The sequence below is a fragment of the Lissotriton vulgaris genome, unplaced genomic scaffold, assembly GCF_964263255.1.
Source record: "Lissotriton vulgaris unplaced genomic scaffold, aLisVul1.2 SCAFFOLD_475, whole genome shotgun sequence".
Lineage (NCBI taxonomy): Eukaryota > Metazoa > Chordata > Amphibia > Caudata > Salamandridae > Lissotriton > Lissotriton vulgaris.
The window spans coordinates 318,692-330,179 of record NW_028254325.1 but is presented as its reverse complement, the minus strand read 5'-3'; the positions used below and the strand labels follow the sequence as shown (position 1 = coordinate 330,179).

The following is an 11,488-nucleotide window of genomic DNA, read 5'->3' as shown; positions in this document are numbered from 1 at the left end:
AGAAGTAGGTCAGACAGAGGATGTAACAGGAAGAGAGGAAGAGAATAAAAAAGTCAAAAAAGAGGGAGAGAGGGTGTAAAACAGACAAAAGGTGTAATAGGGAGTAAGACAGGGAGAGAATGTTACAAAGAGAAATGTTGTAAGACAGAGTAAATCAGGAAGAGGATGTAAGAGAGAGTATGATTTAGAAATTGCTGTAAAAAAGAGAGAGAGGGAATAAATCAGAGACAGGGTGTAAGAGAAAGTAAGTCAAAGAGAGAGTGTAAGAGAGTGTAACACAGAGTCAGGATGTAAAAAGGAATAAGTCAGAGAGAGGGTGTTATAAGGGGACAGGAGGAAAAATAATAATAATGCTTGGTAAAGAAATGTTGATGCATAAAGGAATTGTATTTTGAAAATAAGTGAGGTTACAGTAGAGTAATAAAATGCTTGTGCATATGACCTGTGCTCAGTTTTTTTAATGTTATTTAAAAAAAGATTTCTGGCACATGAATTAGTTTTACATTATTGACAAGGATTATATAGTATCTACATGATTAAAAAAATATATTAGCACATTTCACAATCATGTCACCTGTGTTTCCTCAGATTAGTAAACAGATTGTGAAGATGAGGTGAGGCCTGTCCAGGGGTGCAGAGGAGGTGAGGCCTGTGTCCAATAGTGCAATGGACAGGACTCACCTCCTCTGACCCTTGGGCAAGCCTCACCTCCTCTGTGCCCCCTGGACAGACCTAAATGTATTGGGTATAATTGATGGTAACAGGGTGCAGATGAGGTGAGGCCTGACCAGGAGTGCAGATGAGGTGATGCCTGTCCAGGGGAACAGAGGAGGTGAGGCCTGTGTCCAAGAGTGCAGTGGACAGGACTTCATAAAGCCTCTCCCCCACTGCACTCTTGGACACAGGCCTCACATCCTCAGCACCTTTCACAATCATGAAAGCCATTTGGGCTTTCCTCACCTCCTCTGCACCTTTCGCAATCATGTCAGGTGTATTTCCTTAGATTAGGAATCAGATTGTGTTTTTTTATTGTTTCTTTCTGTTATGTTTTTTGTTAATGCTTGATAATTTTTTTTTGCTGCATAGAGGAATTGTATTTTGTAAAAAACTGAGGTTTCAGTAGTGAAATGGAATGCTTGTACATATGACCTGTGCTCAGTTTTTCTTAATGTTAATTTTAAAAATGATTAAGGGGCAAATGAATGGCTTTAGCATTTTTCAGAAGGATTAGAAAGTGTCTGCATGATTAAATAAATATATTTGCAATTTTCCCAAACTTGTCAGCTGTGTTTCCTAAGATTAGGAAGCACATTAAGCTTTTTTATTCTTCCTTTTTGTCATATTTCTTGATAATACTTGGTAAAGAAATGTTAGTGCATAGAGGAATTGTATTTTGTAAAAAAGTGAGGTTTCAGTAGTGTAATGAAATGCTTGTACATATGACCTGTGCTCTGTTTTTTAAATGTTATGTAAAAATTGATTTAGAGCACATGAATTGGTTTTACATTGTTCACAAGGTTTAGATAGTGTCTACATGATTGCACGTTTCACCTGTGTTTCCTCAGATTAGGAAGCAGATTGTGCAGCTGAGGTGAGGCATGTCCAGGGGTGCAGAGGAGGTGAGGCCTGTCCAGCGGTCAGAGGAGATCAGTCCTGTTCAAGGTTGTAGAAGAGGTGATGCCTGTGATCAAGAGTGTAGTGGGGAAGAGGCTTGTCCAAGGATGTAGATGAGGTGAGGCCTGTCCAGAAGCATAGAGGAGGTGAGGCCTGTCCAGGGGAGCAGAGGTGGTGAGGCCTGTGACTTGGACTTCATGAAGCCTCTCCCCCACATCACTCTTAGACACAGGCCTCACCTCCTTTGCACCCCTGGACAGGCCTCTCTCCCACTATACTCTTCAGCACAGGCCTCGCCTCCTCTGCACCCCTGTACAAGCCTCACCTCATCTGCAACCCTGAACAGGCCTCCCCTCATCTGCACCCCTGGACAGGCCTCACCTCATCTACACCCCTGGACAGGCCTCACCTCATCTGCACAATCTACTTCCTAATCTGACGAAACACAGGTGACATCATTGTGAAAGATTCAAATATATTTATTTAATCATACAGACACTATTTATTCCTTCTCAAAAATGTAAAAGCCATCTATTTCCCCCAAAATCGTTTTTCGCATCACATCTAAGAAACACAGCACAGGTCCTATGTACAAGCATTCAATTTCACTACTGAAACCTCACTATTTCACAAAAGACAATTCCTCTATCTTGCATATGTTCATATCAAGCATTATCAAAAAACATTACACAAACCAACAAGAAAGAAGCTCAATCTGCTTCCTAATCTGAGGTAACACAGGTGACATCATTGTGAAAGGTTCAAATATATTTATTTAATGAGACAGACACTATTTATTCCTTCTCAAAAATATAAAAGCCATTCATTTACCCCAAAATCGTTTTTTAAATAACATTTTAGATACACAGCGCCGGTCCTATGTACAAGCATTCCATTTCACTACTGAAACCTCACTATTTCACAAAATACAATTCCTCTATGCAGCAAAATCTTTTTACCAAGCATTATCAAAAAACATGACACAAACCAACAAGAAAGAAGCTCAATCTGCTTCCTAATCTGAGGTAACGCAGGTGACATCATAGTGAAAGGTTCAAATATATTTATTTAATGAGGCAGACACTATTTATTCCTTCTCAAAAATATAAAAGCCATTCATTTACCCCCAAATCGTTTTTTAAATAACATTTTAGAAACACAGCACAGGTCCTATGTAAAAGCATTCCATGTCACTACTGAAACCTCTCAATTTTACATAATACTATTCCTCTAAGCAGCAAAATCTTTTTACCAAGCATTATCAAAAAACATAACACAAACCAACAAGAAAGAAGCTCTATCTGCTTCCTAATCTGAGGTAACGCAGGTAACATCATAGTGAAAGGTTCAAATATATTTATTTAATCAGGCAGACACTATGCATTCCTTCTCAAAAATATAAAAGCCATTCATTTACCCAAAATCGTTTTTTTCATAACATTTTAGAAACACAGCACAGGTCCTATGTACAAGCATTCCATGTCACTACTGAAACCTCTCAATTTTACATAATGCAATTCCTCTATACAACAAAATCATTTTACCAAGCATTATCAAAAAACATGACACAAAGCAACATTAAAAAACCACAATCTGCTTCCAAATCTTCTCCATAGAGCATACAAGTCTCTATCTAAATTAAATGAATCATTACTCACCTTTACAAATGCTTTGGGAGATTGAGAACAGTGTCAGACACACACACCAATTTTTCTTTAGCAGAGCAAAAGTTATGCACTCCAGACACTGCAACCAAGACTGGCACAGAAAACCTCTAATTCTACACACATATGCCTCATTTCAACCAATTAAAACTCTTCCCTCACTATTTTCAAACCAACACTCTTCCCCCTCAGTCCTTTCTACCTGTTACCATAACAACTCCCTCCTCACTGAACTCTCAGGTTCAAAAGTTTATTCTACAATGTTGCAAATGAACTCAGCAAGAATGTTTGACCTCTCAATACACCAGTTTATCCAGTGCAATGTTTCTTTAAATGACTTTTTCTTAACCATTCAAATTGCTTCTTTCACACAACACAACCATGCACCCTAACGTTCAGTTTTCAATTATCTGAATCCACCAATCATTGCTTGTGATTCAAGAGCAGTGAAACTCCACAGTTATTTTTTTGTAAGCTCCTACTGTTCCAACTGCCATTTCATTCCCACACTTCATCTGACTGCACCAGAACCTTCTCTCACCATGTATCCTGTCTAGATTATTGGACATAGCTACATCCACTGGGCTCAAAGGTATGCAGCTATCAGAAATTTTCACAATCTTGATTTACCAAATGTGGACATCAAGTGGATTGGCCAGAGAGGATTGAGATGTCACCAATTGATACCATTGGTTAAAACCTTTTTGCATCTGCCCCACCCTGAGCTCTTAATTGGGCACTGAGGTGGAAATGACTTGGGCACTTTGACTGGGGTAGGTCTGGAAATGCTTTTAAAGGACACCTTTGGTCAATTGATGGCACTTTTTCCACAAACTGCCTTGGTATATTCCAATATATGTCAAAGACAGAAATGGAAGTGGTCCAACCAATTTTGTCCACAATTTGAGAAAGCACGGAAACATGTGAATAAATCTGTTTCTGCTTACATGAGAGACTATGGAATGGGTTCAATATACAACACTAACTTGCGTTACAACATGCAAGATATCTACAGAGGAGATGGTGTGCACTTCTCAGATGAGGGGAATAGAATATTCCTCCTGAACTTAAAACTGTGATTGGAACCTACTTGTAGGTACCTAAATCAGCCACAGAACCCAAAAGCTCTTTTCAGAGCTACCCTACCTCTGATCACTCAAAATGATTATCTTACTCTAACTTTTTTCACTATTTTTCACCAAAGTACGCTCCCTGATACGCTCCCCGGTGCGCGTACCGGGCGCTCCCCCTGCGAAAATAAAAAAAAATTTACACAAATTTGCCCTGCGAGGCCCTTTTATGGCCCCCACATCAAACCCTTTTGGTCATTACCCCCTTTGTTTTTGCCACCTCTTGTGTCTCGATCCTACCGATACACAATACGGCAGCCACTCCAGACTGTTTGGAATGTTGACAGACACACGTGAGCCAATCAGCTTTCCGCTCGCAAACTCACGTAGCGCGCTGGACCACGCCCCGGTGCGCGTACCGGGGCGCGCTTATAGATATATATTTTTTTTTTAACCTAAATTACTCAAAATCCACTGGAGCACATATCTTTAGACATAGCAAAGGCACATCGGGCTACCAGTCCCTACAATTTTGCCAAGTTTGGTGGAAATCCATTCAGCCGTTCGGGCTAAAAGTGAGTTCAACCGCCCTATGGAAATTAACATGGGGAAAACACGTTTGGGGACCCCCTTTTATCTCTGCCCCCGCTTGACGAATCCCCCCCAAACTTTCAAGGAAGGAGCGGAGCGTCGCCAGGCAAATTTGAGGAAATTTTCAGGCAGATTCATCAACCGGCGCCAAAGTTATTCCCAATAGAATGTTGCGAATTCCCTATTCAAAATAATCCTAACTATAACTACCTACTGGCGACCGCCAGTAGGTAATATGTATATATATATATTGGGTGTGACACCAGCACCCCAATGCCAATCTTGAACCAGCAATGTGGATTTTTTGGGTGGGGATTTACATCACATAATGTTTCATCTGAGGTTTATTATTGTTCTCAACATTAGCAAAATGTATTTGATATTTTAACGCACACTATTGCACTATTGCACATTGCACTTTATGGGTTGAGCAGAGTTGGTCTCTTTTTCCCGTGACACAAGCATTTAATTCAATATATTTGGTAACTAAGTAGAACGAGAGAAAACATGGTGTATATAAAAAATGTATTTGTTTTTAAATATCATTTTCTACTCACAGCACATGCTTCGAGACCTGCATTTAGCGGGTTATTATAGTGAGCATCTAACACACTTATCTGTCCATTGTAGCCAGCGAACACCAAGTTAAAATATCTTTTTAACAAAAATAACTTTACAATGTGTATTTTACATGTTCACTGGGTGCTGTTACCACGATAGTATATCTTCCAGTATTGTTGTATAGTGAGTCACGTGCTATTATTCACTTATGTGTATGTCACTTTAAATTTGACTCACGGTTCTGTGCTAATTATCAAGTGAACAAGTGGCTAAGGCTGCGAAACGCGTCTTGACGTTACCAGACCAATAAATCATCTTTAAGCACCAAAACTGAGTCCGTGTCCAACCCTGCGGCAGGTGGCGCTGGGAGCTGAGCGAGCGCTTGCTGCATTTGGTGATTCGTTATAGTATCGACTGTGTGCTCCACTAAAGTCGTGATGGACCCCTCCTCCAACAAGGTCGGCGTTACCAGTGGGGCAGTACTTCCGGGGCAACCCGGTGGGAAGCAAGTGTCCGTGAAGGAATCTAAAACGCCTGACCCCCCCGCATCCTCGAGGAATATACCGGATACAACCCCGAAAGTTATCCAGAGTCTGCTGATGAGGAGAACTGATCGGTGATTGCAAGGTAGGAATATTGAGAATTGCGGGGTGAGGAGTGTGCTGTATCTCTCGGTGCGGTCACAAGCGAGGATATACCGCTGACTGCGAGGGAGTGCTTTAAATAATTAAATTGCTGAACATTGTCTTCCGACACAGTGCATGAGAGGGAGGCGGCTGCTACAGAGATGTTCTCTGATGCCCCTCAAACGACACAACAATCAAAAAAAAGGAACCAACTGATACCGGGTACAAACTTTAATGAGAACACTTTAACTTACTCTGGTTTCTCTAACTTACTCTGGTTTCTCTTCAAAACGAAAAAATCTTTCGCCTTTTACTAAAGATTTCCATGGAGAGGAACATTTACGAGTTTATTCAATTTTTTTAAGCCTTGCCACAGGTGGGTCCCTGGGGACTTGTTGACTTTAATTATGCGACTGCATGAGGGCAATTATGCCAAAATTCGATGGGGTGGGTATGGCAATGACACTGCCGAATTTCCCGTTGAGCGTGGGGTTCGGCAAGGATGCTCAATGGCCCCTACTTTGTTCACCCTTTTTATCAATGGTATTGTTTCCCGCATGCAATCTCGGGCAGTGGATGCTCCCTTTCTTGCAGGTGAAAAAGTCCCTATTTTAATGTTCGCCGATGATACCTTAATTTTATCCAAAACCCCAAGTGGTCTGCAAAAAGCATTGGCAATATTTGATGAGTTCTGTGTAGATCACGGACTGGAGGTGAACGTGTCCAAAACAAAACTCATGGTTTTTAATCCACACAGAAATTTTAAATCAAAAATTTCCATGAGTGGTCGCATTCTGGAAGTTGTAAAATCCTTTACTTATTTGGGGATCCTTATCTCTAATGACAATAAGTGGCAGCAACATCTTAATATTGCTACATTAAGGCACAAGCAACTAGCTGGCACTATTATCAAGGAACATAGGAAATCACTGACTAAACCTATCAAACCACCCTTGATAATATATGATGCAAAAGCAATTGGGTCTGCTTTGTTCGTGCGGAGCTATGGGGGCATGAAAATCTCCAGGAACTCCAAACATCAGAAAATAAATTCTTAAGGTCACTGACAGGTACCCCACAGAGCAGTCCGCTATTGCCCCTGCGTTATGAGCTAGGTAGGAGAGAAATTTCGGAAATGGCAAAACTACGCCCGATTTTATACTGGCGTAGGCTCTGGACTACGCCAGAGCTCTCCCACTACGCGGACGGGTTCATAGATGTTATTAAAGCTGACCGTTATAATAAAATCAAATGGTTTAAAACATTAAAGATTGCATTGTTCGATTTAGGACTAAATGCTTTATGGACCGATCCAGTTGGGGCTTCATTTCCCACTAAGTCTACTTTAAAAAACATTTTTTGGGAATATGTTGTTAATAGGAGTATGCTCAGTACTAATAGTAGGTCCATGACCACCAGTTTCTTAGAAGTTAAGATGCACCCTATTTATGAAATGTATTGGGATTACATATCGAACCCCATGGACAGAAAACTGCTCTTCCAATTGAGGGTAGGCTCGCTCCCCCTCCCTAATTTAACATCTAAGTGGAAATCAGGGGGTGCAGCAATTTGTCCAGTCTGTGGGGTAGGAAAAGAAACTCTTGGTCATTTATTGTTTTCTTGCCCAGTATATTTTGCCCCAAGGCGAGCTTGGTTGGCTCCTATGTGCAGGAACTTAGGCACAAAAAGTAGCATGGTAGCGCTGCGTATTGTAAAATCCACTTCTGTAAATTGGATCATAATTGCCACCGCAAAGTACTTGGGGTGGGCGTGGGTTATAAGGCAGAGATTGCTGGCAAGCTAATTACTCACTGCCAAGTTGATCAGAGACTGCTAGACACCTGTCTATTCTCTGTAACTGCTTACTAATAGTTTGGAGACTGCTAGACTAATGTTTATTCTCTGTAAATCTTTATTTAGCTGAACAGAGACTGCTAGACTTGTGTCTATTCTCTGTAAACGCTCATTTAATGTATCATCGGTATGAAATTTTAATGGTATGAATTTTTGAGGATTTTTTACTGTCATTGTGATTATCATTTTTTGGTATTCTTAATAGCAATGAACTTTGCATCTGTATTTATGATGCGTTATAGTTTTTTAAATTGTGTAATGTGCTGCGTCTAAATGACTCTGTAAATTTAATTGTTTTTTATTATATGTTTGTATGTCTGCTTTTATGAGTAATACTCGAATAAAGCACCTTTGAAATTGAAATTGAGAACACTTGAATAAAAGATGAAACAGGAACAAAGTAAATGGTGGGAGTCGCGCTCTCTTCAGAGGTATATTGAAGTGGGGCGTATCCCGCGTGGATTACACATGTTAACAGCCCCCACATATGAGGAACCAAACCCTGACCTCATGAGAGAATGGGCAGAGTGTAATTTAGACTCCTCACATAAACTGACACTCATTCTAATTAAACATGCCGACATCGATAGAGCGCGCCTACTCACAGAGATTGACGCTATTAATAAGGAACTTGACACATTAGCAAGCACAGAGGCAACAGCAGAGGAAATAACTAAAACACGCAAAGATATGATGTCTCATATTAAAAAAGAAGAGGATAAAGTTAAGGAAAGAAAAACCCAGAAATTTCAAGGAGACAAAGAAGTTTATGATCTGGGACAAATCTTCACCTTTGCTAAAAAATACGATGCTGTACGCAAAATATACTCTAAAAAAAGAGCCGCTGCACATATGACAAGTGCCTCAAGAAGAAAAGATATGAACAGTGAGACATCATCAGTAGGCCAACTATCTTCTGGGGGGAGTGAATCAGAATCAGAGATGAGGAACCCCAGCGGAGGTGCTATGTAAGACAAACTGTCGCCTGGGGAGGAAATTAATTTTTTATGTCAGGCGCGCTTGGCTACTCTCAGACCAGGAATACTGCACAACAAAAACGTAAGTGGGTCAACTTCAAACGAGGCCAAAGGCGCAAAGCCAACAGAAAACGCAGGAAACAACCCCAAGCCAAAAAAGAGGGGGTATTGGAGGAAGAGATAAATTTAACAGTCATAAATCTATCGACAGTACCCCTATCAAATGAAGAAATGAAAACTCTTAGCTTGGGATTAACTTATTGTCCAAAGAACAATTTCGACTATGCCAATGTGAGAATGGATATTTACAAAGGGGTGCGCAAACTTCAATTGAAAAAAGTCCATCAAATGAGAAACATACCCAGCACCAAGCAAAATTCCAAACAAGGAGGTGATACATCAAGTCAAGTCACACAATCTCAAAGCGACATCAACTTGATTGACACATTGGAGGATTTGTGGATTGATCCATCGTCACAGGACACCTACGGCGAGCAATCCACAGGCAATTCAGTCAATACAAATCCTGCTATGCTGGCTATGAAATCCAAGGGATTAACACATTTTAAACTCAAATCCACTTTCTCACCAATAGCAGTCCATGACTCAATTGACACTTTTCATGAGTTCATTATTTACAAAATCAAAAAGCTAAACAAACGAATCAATATGACAAAAAAACACGCAAGTGTACAGGACATGAAATACCAACAATTGATGACTAAACTTAAGAACAACAAACAATTGGTCATACGCAACATTGTTAAGGGCGGCAACGTTGTATTGTGGTCACAACAAGAGTACAGAGCTTAAGCATTGGGCCAGCTCAACAATAGGGAATGGTATGAGCGAACTAATACAACTATAAGCAAAGCAATGTATCAAACATATTACAACAAATTGCAACGATGGTGGAAAAAGGAACTCATCAGTGAAGATGAGTATAAGTTCCTTTGCAAAGAAAACCCTTCCATCCCCACCATTTATTTAATTCCCAAAATCCACAAGGATGCCAAGAAACCGCCCGGCAGACCCATTATCACTGACAGAGACAGTCTGTTGGAGAACACCTCCATCTATGTGGATTATTTTCTACAGGGATTTGTAAAGGTACTTCCATCCTATGTCCGTGACACGACAGACTTCATCAACAAAATCAAGGACATTGTATGGAGTGAAAATCAATTACTCATAGCACTTGACGTGACATCCTTGTACACGAGTATACTACACAAGGATGGCATTAATGCCATACAATTTTACCTGACACAAAGACCGGCTGTACACACTGACCATAGTACCATGTTGTTAAAAATGATTGAGTTTTGTCTATGTAACAATGTATTTATGTTCGATAATAACCTTCTGTATCAGCAGATTCAGGGAGTGGTGAGGGGGGCCAGCTTCTCCCCCAGCTATGCGTGCTTGCACCTTGGCTGGTGGGAGGAGCTGGCCCTCAGAACCCACTATGAAAAGGTTACGAAAACCAACGTAATGGTTTGGCTGCGATTCATTGACGATTTGCTTGTAGTGTGGCGGGGTACCAGAGAACAGGCTGAGGAGTTTATTAGCAATATCAACATCAATTCACTTAACTTAAACTTCACAGCCACCATCAGTGACACAACAGTGAATTTTCTAGATACACAGGTCTTCGTGCAGAATCATAAGCTAGAGATCAGTCTGCATCGCAAGGAAAGAGCAGGAAACTCTATCCTGCATGCCACTAGTGCGCATCCGCGCCATTTATTCTAGAGCATCCTTTATGGGGAGATGCTCAGATTGAAACACATATGCAGCACGGAGCATGATCTAAAATTAGCGCAGGAACAGAGCAGGCAGCGATTCCTTGAGAGAGGATACACACCAAAAATTTTGGAGCAAGCAATCAACAAAACTAATGTGCTTGATAGAAACCTCCTCTTAGCAGACAAAACCATATGTGGGAGTGGTGATCCGGCAGATTCGGGTCCTACAGTATCGATGATACCTCCATTCAGACTAATTATGAACTTCAACAGCCAACACAGAGAAATTAACAGGATTGTTCAATCGTGTTGGCCGTTGGTTCTTAATGATCCAGTAATAGGACCCCTGCTGCCGCAGATGGTGTCCATTACGTATATTTACAACAAGGGGTGGTGAGGGACAGAGTCTCTGAATTAAACAGAATACTCTCACCCAGTCAAGAGATCAGGGCTAGATCCAACACCGTTTTTTAGCTCACTGCACCATCCCAGTTTCAGAACCTGACTGTATGCAAATTAGTCTGTTCCTGTCCCAGTGCATGATGGGAACAGGGCAAACCAAACTACAAAAGCCAATTCTTACACTGGGAAGGAAACAAGCTACCGGGGACCGGTTTCTGGCATTTCAGCCTCTTCGGCCCGGCTTGCTTGAATCCTGATGGTGCAATGAGCAAGGGACTCACATCTGAGTATACCCTTCCACGCTTAGGGTGGACAAAAATATTTACAACAAGGGGTGGTGAGGGACAGAGTCTCTGAATTAAACAGAATACTCTCACCCAG

General features: G+C 41.0%; 1 non-coding gene across 1 annotated transcript; it reads left to right on the top strand.

Moving 5' to 3' along the window:
• The first annotated feature begins 6,395 nt into the window (after window positions 1–6,395).
• On the top strand, window positions 6,396–6,508 carry LOC147659580 (U5 spliceosomal RNA). The gene has a single exon (XR_015307208.1). It is a non-coding gene; the product is annotated as a U5 spliceosomal RNA (small nuclear RNA).
• The last annotated feature ends 4,980 nt before the right edge of the window (window positions 6,509–11,488 follow it).